The sequence below is a fragment of the Halichoerus grypus genome, chromosome 3 (genome assembly GCF_964656455.1).
Source record: "Halichoerus grypus chromosome 3, mHalGry1.hap1.1, whole genome shotgun sequence".
NCBI lineage: Eukaryota > Metazoa > Chordata > Mammalia > Carnivora > Phocidae > Halichoerus > Halichoerus grypus.
In genome coordinates, this window is record NC_135714.1 from 190,738,057 (window position 1) to 190,752,860 (window position 14,804).

At 37.7% G+C, this 14,804-nt stretch overlaps 1 long non-coding RNA gene across 1 annotated transcript; it reads right to left on the bottom strand.

Annotated features, from left to right (window-relative positions):
• Positions 1-6,842: 6,842 nt before the first annotated feature.
• Positions 6,843-14,437, bottom strand: LOC118534838 (uncharacterized). Its single transcript, XR_004916913.1, has 2 exons — positions 14,282-14,437; positions 6,843-7,079 (listed from the first exon to the last, which is right to left on the bottom strand). It is a non-coding gene; the product is annotated as an uncharacterized LOC118534838 (long non-coding RNA).
• Between the last annotated feature and the right edge of the window lie 367 nt (positions 14,438-14,804).

Sequence of the window (14,804 nt, forward strand, 5' to 3'; positions counted from 1 at the left end):
AGTAACTGAGTAAGAATCAAGGTCCCCTTTTTTATGAATTTGCAGATTGAGACACATTGACTCGATCTTCATTGCAAACTCATGAAACATAGCAATTATAAATTAATCGAAGTAGATTGTAGCAGAAAAAAATTCATAACTCAGTTCCCTCATGGGTCACCTATGGACAACCAGCCAACATAATACAAAACAACAGAAGTTTTTTATTTCAGTATATGTGCTAGTTCTGTTAAATGCTGTTGCACAGTTTGATTTTGAATTCTCATGAAAAGAAAACCTTAAAAAAAACTATTATTTTTTTAGCCATAAAATCAAAATAGGAGTTGGATGTCTCTTCAAGTACTTTTTATGGCTTATCTTTTTTTCTATAAAAATGTCATGAATTATATGATTCAAATACATAATTAAAGGGAATGACTGAAAGGATTTTGATCAGCTCATGTTTTAGGAATATTTATCTTCTCACCCTATTTTTAAGTGTCAAATCTGCTGTAAGACAGATCTTTCCAGAGTCATTGCAAACTAGAAAAATTCAGTTGTAGGCTCACAGTAGGCCATTCTCACTATATTTAGAGTAGAACAAAATCATCTGAATTCACTCTGTATTATGTTAATAGAAACATAGCATATAAAATTATGTTTTTTAACTTATACACCTTTCCTTGATCTTGCCATTTGGGAAAATTTTTGTTTTAGGTTAAACCCGAGTGATGAAGATATATGTGATTCATTTTATTGTCTGTACTCAAAATATGAAAATTAGATTAAAATATAATACAATTTTAGAATCAGGGTTTGTTTTACCATGAAAGGTAGACATATGTGGGGAAATGTGGATTTGCTAAACTAGATTTTTTTTTCTCTTTAATGATAATTGAGTCTCTTTTTTTATAATGCAATATCTTTCAAGTCAGACTGGCAAGAAAAATTGATTCTGAAAATCTGTCATACCTATGCTGGAAATACATATGATCGCATTGAAGATTTACCACTGAAAACATGTTCTTACATGGTTAAAGGTTGGGGAAAATAGTGAACCTGTAGAAGTTAAATGTCCGTTTGTTAAAATCAATGACGCGAATTATGAACCCATTAGAAGAGTTCATCGTGAAACAACGTGGAGACATGTTGGTATATATCCAGGACAAACCTCCTGGAGGCTCCTAATAAATATTCAGTAATCATAATGTAAAAGCATTTTGAGACTTTTTAAAAAGATTTTATTTATTTATTTGACAGAGAGAGACACAGTGAGAGAGGGAACACAAGCAGGGCGAGTGGGCAAGGGAGAAACAGGCTTCCTGCTGAGCAGGGAGCCCAATGCGGGGCTTGATCCCAGGACCCCGGATCATGACCTGAGCCGAAGGCAGATGCTTAACGACAGAGCCACCCAGACGCCCCAGCATTTTGAGATGTTTTTAAAATCCCAAATTGCCAGAACAATTTCTTAGCCTCTTTTTCACTGCACCAAGGAAAGTTTTAATTATTTACTCAAAGATGCTTGCAAGCACTAATGTCCTGGGAGGTGATCGATAACTACTGGTGATTGATTGACTGGTGTCTCAGTTCTGGACAGAAGAGTTTCTAAGTCACACAAGCCTTCTTGCAAGATGAAGATTGAGGTATGGAATTGTATTTACGTATTGTAAATTCACACCATCTATGTAAAGTCTGAAAATTTCATATAAAACAGACAAGGCCATGGTGAGATTCATTGTATATTGTGTAACAGAATATTATTTAATTGTTTTTAATTGAGAAAAATCTCATTAATTTTATAGTTTTATTTTTACTTTAAATGATTTTGGGCTTAAACTATTTATATTTTCTAAATTCTTCTGTGTTTCTTTTTCACAGTCATTGCTGAGCACAAATTTGCCCCTCCCCTAATGGAATTGCAGCTAAGGACATAGTTACTTGAATATGATTTATATTTTAAAAAATCAAGTCCAGAAATAATATTGCAACATCACTTTTTCATGACACCTTGGTCATAATCCTGAGAAAATACTGACAAAATTATTATTTTTAGATATTAAGTGCCAGTACTATATATGTGTGGAAATCAAGCTAAATAATACATTAAAACCCACCCTGTTAAGAATGTCAGGAAAAATTAGTTCATGGAAAGCTTAGATTAATTTTTATTTATCAAGTTCTATCCAAACTCAATCTTTCTTCCCTCCTCCAGTTTTTACATATTTTAGGAAAATCCTGATGATATAAAGATTAATGAAAACCAGCTCATAACAGAACTCATTCTTCAGTCTATTGGAAAAGACATATGTAAGTAATAGTTAAGATACAAACTGTGTAGAAACTGTCACCCTCATACATTGCTGGCAAGAATCTAAAATGGTGCAGCCAGATCAGAAAAGATTTTGGCAGTTCCTCAAAATGGTAAACATAGAATTATTACATTATCCAGCAATTCCACTCCTAGGTCTTTACCCAAGAGAAATGAAAGCAGGTATCTACACAAAAACTTATAGACCAATATTTATAGCAACTTTACTCATAATAGCCAAAAAGTGAAAACAACCCAAATGTCCATTTACTGATAAATGGATAAATAAGGTGTGATATCCACACAATGGAATATTATTCAGCAAGATAAAGAAAATGAATTACTGACATATACTCTACCATGGATAAAGCTCTAAAATATTCTAAGTGAAAGAAGCTAGTCACAAAAGACCACATGTACTTATCTATTTATATGAAGCATCCAGCATGGGAAAATCTATAAAGAAAGTAGATGAGTAGTTGCCTACAGCTGTGAGAGAAGAGTGGGTAGAGGTGGGGAGGGAGGGTGGGGAATCGTACTAATGATTACAAAGGTTTTGGAGGAATAAAAATGTTCTGAAACTAAATGACATCATTGTACAACTTTGTGAATATGCTCAAAACAATTGAATTGTAGGTTTAAATAGATAAATGTTACAGGATATAGATGATGTACCAATAAAGCTATTAAAATACAAGGTGATGTGTTATAATATAAAAATAAAAAGTAAAGCGCTCCTGAAGGATGAAAAGTAGAATGAATAAGACCTTGTGGGGTAGGGTGAGTGAAGAAATAAAATGTTCAAGGTTTCCTAGAAGAGAAAACATTTGTGCTGGATCTTTTTTTTTTTTTTTAATATTATGTTAGTCACCATACATTACATCATTAGTTTTTGATGTAGTGTTCCATGATTCATTGTTTGTGCATAACACCCAGTGCTCCATGCAGTACGTGCCCTCTTTAATACCCATCACCAGGCTCACCCATCCCCCCCAAAAAAGCCTCAGTTTGTTTCCTGGGGTCCATAGTCTCTTGTGATTCGTCTCCCCCTCCAATTTCCCCTCCTTCATTTTTCCCTTTCTTCTCTTAATGTCCTCCATGCTATTCCTTGTGTTCCACAAATAAGTGAAACCGTATAATTGACTTTCTCTATTTGACTTATTTCATCAATCACCTCCAGTTCCATCCATGTTGATGCAAAAGTTGGGTATTCTTCCTTTCTGATGGCTGAATTTATGCTGGATCTTAAGGACTAAGGAGTGCTCTGAGTTGAGAACACACATCGTGTTAGACAGAGGGGTAAAAGCATAAACCCAGGAAAGACCAGAGCTTATTTGAAGGCTAATTAGGTAGTGAGAGGATAGACTTATGGGATGGACAGTAGTTGAAGTGATAGAGAATGCCAGGAAATAAGACTAAAAAGACAGGTAGAAATCGAGACTGGGAAGAACTCTTTAGGCCATGCTAAGGAATCATATATTTCCTTGTAGATGACAGAAAGCTACTCAAATTTTTGTTAAAGAAAATTAGCATACTTCTTTTTGTTTTATGGGAATAAATACATCTTTTTCAGGTAAGATTTTCATCCCTGATCAAAATTCCCTATGGAATCTAGGAATTAATAAGACATTTTAGTGGTTTTGACCGCCCAGCAACTGAATCAACAGGAAGAGCAGAACTCTTCCATTTTGGGGGAAAGATTACTTCTAATTCTATGGTTCAAGAGGGAACTGACATATTCTTTTTTTTTTTTTTTTAAGATTTTATTTATTTGACAGAGAGAGAGAGAGAGCACAAGCAGGGGAAGCAGCAGAGGGAGAGGGAGAAGCAGGCTCCCCTCTGAGCAGGGACCCAGACACGAGGCTCCATCCCAGGACCCCGGGATCATGACCCGAGCCGAAGGCAGACACTTCATGGACTGAGCCACCAAGGCGCCCCTGGAACTGACATTTTCTTACAGACATACCTTCCTGGCCACACGTATTTCCAACGATACCCTTGAGCCCAGTAAGGCCAATAGTGGTATACCATGATTCTGCACAAAGTCTCTGGTCCTTTGTCATCATTTATTTTTTCTCTGATTGGGTCTAAGAAATGAGAGCCCTTTTCTGCTTGACGCTAAAACCAAAAAGATAAGTTAACTCAGAGGCTGCTGGTGCCTTTACTGCCAGGCTCACAGAGAAAAATTGTCTATCAAAATTAAGCAGATAAACAAAAACTCTTAGCAGTAAGAAACCTGGGCATGCGTCAGGGTATTCAAATCACGGCTCTAGCAAACTCTGAGGCCACACCCTTGCCTTTCTTGTAAATTGGTAACACAAGCCATTAATTTTCTCTTTTGGCTTAAACTGGTTGAAGTTGAGTTTCTATCACTTGTGGAAAAATATTTCTAAAAATAGTGGAGTTAGGCAGTTTAACCAGTCACTCGTCGATTCTTGCTGGCTTATTTGGTGCCAGAACTTACCAGTCATCTGATGTTAGGACCTTCTGATTCAGCCGGAACCTGGGTACTTGATTGAGAAGCGAGAATAACGTGTATGTGCTGTGGAAGGGGGACTGGAGAGGGAAGAAATGGAGGAGTTCCATCAACTTTGGACATCAGTTCCTGGCCATAGATGTTGTGATATTCTAAAAGGACACACTTACTTTTAGAAAGCCATTTGCATGTGTTCTCCTTTAGGATTTTGATGGACTCCTGTCTCACATTGAGGTCTTTCAACCATTTGGAGTCTATTTTTGTGTGTGGTGTAAGGAAATGGTCCAGTTTCATTCTTCTGCATGTGGCTGTCCAATTTTCCCAATACCATTTGTTGAAGAGACTGTCTTTTTTCCATTACCCAAAGATACAAATGTAGGGATCCGAAGGGGTATGTGCACCCCGATGTTTATAGCAGCAATGTCCACAATAGCCAAACTGTGGAAAGAGCCAAGATGTCCATCGACAGATGAATGGATAAAGAAGATGTGGTATAGATACACAATGGAATATTATGCAGCCATCAAAAGGAATGAGATCTTGCCATTTGCAACGACGTGGATGGAACTGGAGGGTATTATGCTGAGCGAAATAAGTCAAACAGAGAAAGACATGTATCATATGACCTCACTGATATGAGGAATTCTTAATCTCAGGAAACAAACTGAGGGTTGCTGGAGTGGGGGGTGGGGTGGGAGGGATGGGGTGACTGGGTGATGGACACTGGGGAGGGTATGTGCTCTGGTAAGCGCTGTGAATTGTGCAAGACTGTTGAATCTCAGATCTGTACCTCTGAAACAAATAATGCAATATATGTTAAGAAAGAAAAGAAGAAGAAGAAGAATGTAGCAGGAGGGGAAGAATGAAGGGGGGGAAATCGGAGGGGGAGAAGAACCATGAGAGACGATGGACTCTGAAAAACAAACTGAGGGTTCTAGAGGGGAGGGGGGTGGGAGGATGGGTTAGCCTGGTGATGGGTATTAAAGAGGGCACATTCTGCATGGAGCACTGGGTGTTATGCACAAACAATGAATCATGGAACACTATATCTAAAACTAATGATGTAATGTGTGGGGATTAACATAACAATAAAAAAATTTGAATTAAAAAAAAAAAAAAGAAAGCCATTTGCAACTGAGAATAGAGGTCAGAGACAGCAAATATCCAGCATGTGTGTATCCACTCCCCCTTGCTACTTTTGGCAGTCATGGCTAACTGACAACAGAGCTATTTCACTCTGCCCCAGCATTCTTCACCAAGAGCCCTAGAGGAAACCACTGACAAGTAAGTAGAGTTTGCATGCAAGATAGTCTACTTGCCAGCCCTGGATCAGGTTAGTGAGAATTAGCTTAAGTAACAAAATCATTATGACATCTTTTCTCTCTTCTGCATAAAGTTGTATCCTGCTACCCGTTTAAGACTGAGGGGCTGCTTTCAGGAAATCTATTATTCATGTATGCCACAGTGTCAATTTAAGCAAAGAGTCACCTTTCTCTAGTGTATGTGCATCTTAATCCTTCACTACAAACATTGGATGAAAGGATTTCCCTTTGGTGATAAAGAATTCCAGGCATCTGGGAGCAAATGGAAGAGTTATTTCAGGAAGACTTTTTCCCAGAGCCCCTGAAAGCCCACCATGTGTTTGGAGCTAATCCGCCTTTGTCAGAAGTCACACCATATATATTCCACTCACCAGGCCCACTCTAGACAGAATTCGCAAGAAAGTCTGACCTGGTTCATTAGCGTACAAGACATAAAGGCAAGCCTGCACACGCTTCATTTTATAGATCAGTTCAGAAGTCTGTCAAATCTTATTTGACTATATACCTCAATACTCTATAGACCTAAAGTTTAAAAATGATCTATATTTTTCTACCTGCTATATTATCTTATTTCCTCAGCCAAAGTACTAGTGGGGGGAAATCAACCAGCTGTTTCTAAAATCTAAGCTCCTGAATCCTTGCAACAACTGTTAGGAACCTGTTCTCTTATAAAAACAAACACACGCGCATGCACGCGCGCACGCGCACACACACACGCGCACACACGAATGAAGGAGATTATAACAAACGAAAGAAATCATATTAATATAATTTAATGCACATACACATGTTAATGCCAGGGGCAGAAATTCAGAAAGTGTGCACAGAGGGAAAACCTTGTCCTGTTTTTCCCCTCTTAAAGTAGTCCCACTGTTCTTTGTTTCTTCTCATGATGTTGTTCAGAACAATGAAGGGTCTGAGGTTTTATCCAAACTGGAAGTGTGCAATTTAGCACATCACAGTTTCACAGATTCTGTCAAAAGTCATGAGACTCCTAGATCAGAGACAAAGGACTTTATCATTCAAGAAATAGCAGTAGCCAAAATATCAACATTTTCCTGCTCCAGTTCTATAAACCTGACTCCCAAAGGGCAACTCAAAGAAGGTCAGGTGATAAGTGTACCAGCAGTGGGATGTATTAGAGAAGATCCCTGAGCTTTGGGAACTCAAATCTTTTATAATGGATAGCAAACCAGTCGTTCTAGAGGAAATACACTATATTACATATCATATCATGTCTTATCATTATTATTTTGTTAGGAAATCCTGCCTTTTGCTCTAGAGAGAGACATTGTCTACTATCTCTATGGCCCAAGGCTGTTGGCTATAAAAAAAAAAAAAAAAAAATCTTGAAAAAAATAACACAGAAGAGCAGTCTCTGCCCCTGCTCACAAGACACAGGAAAACGAGAGCGACACATGGAAAATGATCTCCCAACTGATGTGTACAACAAATTCTTATTTGTCGGTCAATATGGTTTTATTCCTATTAAAATATAAGTGAAATGAAAATAATAGTGATCAGTAAGATTTCATGATAAAACTTTCCATAGAGTTTTTTTGAGTGTAATATTAATTGATTCCTGCCATGTAACTGGGACAAATACTGTCCATATATAAATCGAGAAAATAAATTTCAAAAGGAATAGTTGCCATTTTATACCCATCTTATTTCAAAAGTGATACACACATTGAAAACCAGGGAATTTTATAATTAGAGGAAGAGTTTCATCTATCTAAAATCAATCATTTAAAGAGGGTGTAGTACATATTGGACCTTGCTTGCCTTTGTAACAAATGTGTAAAAAATATGAAAATTAATGGCACGTGACCCAGAAAATCAGCTTTACTTTAGATAAAATATAAAACTGATTAAGCCAAACATCCTACATTTATGCCAAAAAGGATAACCCACTTCAGATTTTATAATCAAAATCTGTAATCAAGTAGTGGTTTACAAATATGGTATTGCTAACTGGAAATAAAATTTGACACACACTACCCTGTAATATTTAATCAAGTGATTGAAGTAATTCCAACATTTTTTTTTTAAGATTTTATTTATTTATTTGAGAGAGAGAGCATGAGAGTGGGGAGGGCCAGAGGGAGAAGCAGACTCCCCGTTGAGCAGGGAGCCCAACGCGGGACTCGATCCCGGGACTCCAGGATCATGACCTGAGCCGAAGGCAGTCGCTTAACCAACTGAGCCACCCAGGCGCCCAATTCCAACATTTTGACTGTAAATTCGCCAGGTTTGTAAAATGCCATTACCATGCACAGGACTCCGGAGCTTTGCATACAGTTCTGGCACAAAACGACAATCCCACTTCCAAGCAAGTTTCTGCTTATGAAGAACACTCAGCTCTCACTTGGGGCACAAATTGAGCCCTGCCTGCCCTGATAGTTGCTGGTTTGTGTCTTTTCTGGGTTGGCACCCCCTGTAGGGGACCCTAAATAGGAGAGGCACCGCGAGGAGTCCCCGCAGAATTAATATAAATCATTTGAGTTGTATGTCAACCACTGATCCAGCACGGACTTGATCCAAGACCACACCTGGTGGGCTTCAGACTGGATTGAACCTCTTGGGCCACCTGAGTTCCATGCAATTAGGACAGTATCCATGGTTTCAGGGCTCTAAGTACTCCACACTCTGGTAGTTTCCTGTGGTTCCAATGCTCTTGATTTGTCTATTCCTTTCTAAACATAAGTTTGAAGGACCATATATCAGGTTATTATACTTCAATTGAAGGCTTCTGTCGTGGCAAAGTTGACCTCCTTGAGAGTGAACCTACATAAGGAGATGTTTAAATATTTCCTCTCGGCCATACTCCTTGTTTGGATATCGTACTGTATGCCTGAATGTTATGCATTAATGTGTCACTTGTCATCAGGCTGGTCTGTGCTTTGTACTAACCATTTCTTCATTCTTCTGTCACTGCACATAAATCTTCAACCTGTCCAAATTAGCCCATTTCAAATTATTCTCGGGGAATGTGGCTTCCAGGTCATCATGCCCTCCACCCTTTGGTGAGGATTGGGTCAATGGTATCTTTAACATTTTAAGAACACATGCAGCATAATGCCCACTTTTGTTTTCTCTTCACTTCATGTCTGAGCAGCAGAGTATACGATGAACTTTGTAAATATGATACACGTTTGTATTTTTCTTCAGTGTAAAGCCATAATTAGTTTATTTCTTTTATACAGTGTAAAATGAACGAGATGGATTAGAGTGGTTGCCTCAAGTAATTATGTAATTAAGATGTGTGTGCACTGCTAAGTGAATTCATAATCTTTAGGAAATTCTTTTCAGCTCTAACTAGTGCATAGTAAGAAATGTTTTCACTTTTAAAGTCTCAACAATTTTTTTTTCTTTACATGCCAAATTAGACCTCATTGACATGTTGACCTACAAATTCTCCTGTTTATATTTACAATGTAGGTGGCATAGAAATGCTCCAGAAAGGCTCATGATCAAGTCTGAAAATCTGAATTACCTAAAGAGCACTTGTTAAAAATTACCTCAGTGCACTTACTGAAACTAATAGTCAACAGCTTGGATTTTATGTACTTCTCGGTTCTAAGAGATTGCTATGAATTAAATCGGTATAGCCTGACAATAACATTATCCGAACATTCAAAATGAATTATATTGCTGCAAATATTCTGCAGAAAGCTAAATCAATATGAAATTCAAAAGTGCACAACAGGCTTATTTGCTTCATAATACATCTATTTATTTTTTTAAATTATAGCATTGTGATTTTTGAAATTAACCATCATTCCATCCTCATTTGTCTTACATTACCACCTAAACAGAATCAATCAGAAATGAATAGAGAATTTGCTCATTCAACATTTATAACCACCATTCAATAATTCATATCTAATGAACCAGACAATATTCTAACTTGTGTTATAATTATTTTTGTACACGTTTTATATTACCTCTGGACTCTATCTTATTGTGATCAGCCAAAGCCCCGAGTACAAAACATTGAACATGAATATACACATATATATTCTGAAGGAAGAGATGGAGGGAAGTTCAGAATGAAGGGAAAAAAATGAGAGAGGAAAAGGTGATGGGAAGGCAGGCTTTTAGATTTTTTATTAATTACTTTACAAATATTCAAAGTTAAATATAAGCTTAATTGCAAAAGGTGAGGCTATTATGAAAGATCCCCGTGAACACAGCACTTTGACTTTTGCAGTGAGATCATTAAAATTATTTTGACTCTTCTGGGTAAAATCTACTTTTAGAAGAAGGTGAGCCTTCGATGGCAAATACTTTAATGTCAGGAGTAAAGTTAATAGAATATTTTCTGGTTTTAATCTTAGAATATTTTGCAAAGGTATTTTATATTCTCTAAAATAAATATGTTTAAATATGTTAATAGTTTATAAACAATATAACTGAATCATATGTTCCACAAATATGAAACCATTCTATCACTATTTTCAAATACTTTTACCCAGCTTTGACTTTTAAAAAAGTAATATAAAGGGGTGCCTGGGTGGCTCAGTCAGTTAAGTGTCTGACTTTTGATTATGGCTCAGGTCATGATCTCAGGGTCGTGGGATCCAGTCCCGAGTTGGGCTCTGCGCTAGACGTGGAGCCTCCTTAAGATTTTCTCTCTCCCTCTGCACTCAGCACAGAGTCTGCTTGTCCCTCTTCCTCTGCTCCTCCCTTTGCTCCTGCTCTCTCTCTCTAAAATAAATAAATAAAATCTTTAAAAAAATAAATAAAAATAAAAAATAATATAAAACCCAGTATTTTTACTAACATGAGCAAGTTCTTTTGGAATTAGAAATTTTCACAAGATATTTTTTATTTTTGACTCCTAACATTTTAGGTCATCAAAATAGGAACATTTTCTTTCTCTTAACCTGGAGGCTCTCCATCTTTCTCTTTTACTTTAGCTCCGGGTTTGGAAATGGCATCTTGAGGTTAGCCTCAAGGTGAGCATCGTCCTCAGAGTTTCAACTTGAATTAACCTTATGCCGACCACTTCTAAATCTTCATTTCAAACACTGTTGTCTGTTCCACTCTTCAACTATCTCCAACTATCTGATTAACATTACAATCCAAAACTAGTGTTAATTTCACTTAAAATTGAACTTGAACTCCACAACAGTTCCTGCTTATTTGCTGTTTCCCTTTAAGCAGTTTCAATTACCCAAGGTCAACCGCCATCTGAAAAGCAGAAGACCCTCCTTCTGACCAATCTTCAGAAGGTGAATAGTAGCCTGACTTTACATCGCAAGGCCTGCGTCACTCACCTTACCTCCTCTCCTCACTTCGTGGGCATTTTGTCATTTCACATCGTCAGAAGAAGGGAGAGTACGGTATAATACAGTGCAATATTTTGAGAGAGAAAGACTATATTCACATAACTTTTATTACAACATATTGTTATAATTGTTCTATTTTATTATTCGTTATTGATCTCTTACTGTGCCTCATTTATAAGTTACACTTTATCATAGGTATGTATGTGTGGAAAAAAACAGGATACTAGGGTTCAGTACTACTATCCATGGTTTTAGGCATCCCCTGGGGGTCTTGGAACACATCCCCCAGGGAAAGGGGGGGAAGGGTCTACTGTTTACTTTCCCCCCATCATCTTACTGTTTGGATCCGTGGCACCCATACCTCCAGTGACTTGCATGAAATAATCCTTGACCCTCCTTAATCCCTCTGAGTGGTGACTGCCAACTCGTTCTCGGAATTTTTATGGCGTTAGACTTTTCTTAGAAAAGAATTGGAATCACAGACTGGAAGACTCGTGATGCTTTAAGATATGAACATATTCACACATGAGCTGCTTCCCGTTTTAAGATTGTTAAACGCAAGCTCAGCAAGAAGAGGGATGCTATTTAAAAGCCAAGCCCAGGAATTGTAATATGACCTATGACCTTGGGTATCAAGTGATCTTGACCATTCAGGGAAATACAACATTGAGAAATTGTATCATATTCAAGAGTCAGCGGCAAGATGCCACGAAGTCCTTTTGTATCTCCGTCAGGATTTACAAGTGTTCCTGACAAAAGATGAAACTTGACACCCTTTGAGGTACACCAGAAACCAGTGAAAATGTCAAGCCATAATATTACACTCTTTTCAGCTGTCTTGCAAGCCTCACTCATCAGCTGTTGATTGTTGACCAAAGTGTTACAGATGATAAGTATTTATCCCTGAAAGGCCGCTATTCCAAATAGTTTGGATTTTCTATCCTTTTCTAGTATTTTATGGAGAGTCTAGATTTCTAGGATTCCAGTGGGGGCCAAATTCCATTAGGTTCCTCTATCACAAATACTGTGAACAAACCTGATGTGTGGGAGGCTTATCACACAGCAAACTTGAATTTGAATTCTTATTTTCATTAAGTTTACTGGAGTCTATTTTACCCTACTCTTGGATTAAGGAAAAAAATTAAAAGCAGTTCCATTATTTCCTGAGCATTCTTAGGTAATAGAATCCAATGGTAACTTTTAAGACACACTAATTTTTTAATAGTTTATTTGGTTCCATGGAATAATCAACACTTTGATCTTCATTCAAAGATAATTCTTCTCTGTCATGCAGCTAAAGAGAGAAATACCAGCTTCTTCTCTTCTCCCCTCCTTTCTCAATAGCTGCTATTTCTACACTTACAGATGTGGGGTCGTAGGGATTGAAGGTAGGAAGAAGGATCAGGAGAATCCTTATTGAACAGCTTCAGTGATAAGCAGGTTTCATTCTCTGAGTCTGGAAGTTGTTTGAAGAGGACTCTCCCCTCTTTGCATGTTACTGGGTTTTCTAAAGCCTTCCTCCTCTTTTTCTACCTCTCCTTCCATTTATCAGGGAGGATCTCTGACTTAACAGTTCTTCTCTTTTCTGGCCACTTAGACCTTCAGTGGCTTTTCAGAAGCTAGGGGTCGAGTTCCAGCAATTCTCTCTGTGAGTAGCTCCATAGGACTGTGGGGAGTGGGGACTGAGCAGCAGGAGAGTAATTAAACTATACACAATCTAATCACATTTTCCCCATCTTGTTCTTGTTATCACTAACTCAGCCTTTGGGTGGGAGGAGGATTGTAAAAAACACATGCTGAGATGAGACATTGGAGAAGCGAGAAGTGTAAAGGAAGGTTAGACTGACCCTATAGAAGAATTATTTCCACTTGGCACATGAAAAAGGAAATAATATTGTTTCAGTTTTAGATTCACAAATTAATTAAACATCCATTGTATTTCCTGAAGACTCTGAGAATCCGGGTCCATTAAAAAAAATTCTAGAGTAATTTTTCTTCTAGCAATAGGAAGTTAGTTTCTGCCTTTTTTTTTTTTTTAAGTCTATCTTAGAAAGTAATAGCAAAGTGAAAAGCCCAAATGTTTTGGTTTTATCCATATTCACCCATGGCCATGTGGAACTGACCTCACTTGCTTAGTGGTAGGATTCTGTCTCAGCCTCCATTCTATCTGTTACATGGCATTTTAAAGCTGAAATTGCCTAGGACCTTTAATTTGACTTCCAAGCAATAGTTTGGAAAATCCCACAATGGCAAAAAAAAAATTTGGCAGCCAGGGAGGAAAAGTGAGCTTTGTCAGGACAAAAGGACAGAACTAACCCCTGAAAGTAATCAGACACTTTTCAAAGAAGGTTTCATAAAGTCAAAGCATGTACTCGCTGGATAGAAACTCCACACCAGCCAGTTCTCTTAGAAGGTTAAAATTACACCAATTCAATATCAGAGCTTTCAGTGCAGTGTTGATATGGAAGTGTGATACTTAATTCAGTGGGATAGAATTTTCCAGTAGAATTAAATCCAAAGCTATGGTTAATGTGAAATATAAAGAGGACATGCAGTTATCCAAGTATTTGACACGGGGAATGTGCTTGTTCATTAAAAGTGTTCAAGATATCCAGAAGTAAATTGATGATAAGCGACTTTTCCACCGAAGGGAGAGGAAAATGGTAGAAAGAAGACTGGCAAAAGGCAAAAAGAGGATTAGAGGAAAACTAAAGCAGACCTTTAATCTCCTTCTTTAATTTTTTCTTTGCTTTCTACATAAATATTCAAAAGCCTGAAAATGTGCTTTTTCATGGTCTTCCCAGAAACAAAAACATAAAAAGAAAAAAAATCCAATTGATTTAAAGTTGTTGAACACTAACTTGTCAAGTCAGAATAACTTCTGGGAGAAGAATAAACTCACTCGGACACTAAATGTGAGCGTATGTGGCCTCTTCATCCTGCAGAGCCACAGCAGAGCTGAGAGAGCTGAAGGCTCATTAACCAGGGCCAAGAGGTAGCCCATGGAGGCCACGAAGCAGCATGACGCAGGTCTAGAAGCCTGCAGAGCTGGATGGGGACTCCTCATGCTCCTGGTGATGGTAGATAGTAATTCAATTACTGCTGTGAAATTTAAATTTATATATCCTCTCTTCTATCTTCACACCATTGATTTCTTTAGACCCACACCCATGTTTTTATAGCCATAGAGTAGCTATAAGGTCAGCCCACCACACAGCTTATACTCATGGAAAGTCAGCCGAGGTATTATTTAATAATAATAATTGCTAATTATTTATTTTAGAAGGCTCACAGCACAGCCTAAAATCCCCATTTTTTGATAGGGAAAAGAGAGGAGCCCTCGCTTGTTTGGTTGACTTGCCCAAGGCCACTAAGTTTACCCAGCTAGAAAGTATCCAAATCAGAAATTGAATATAGGTCTTACT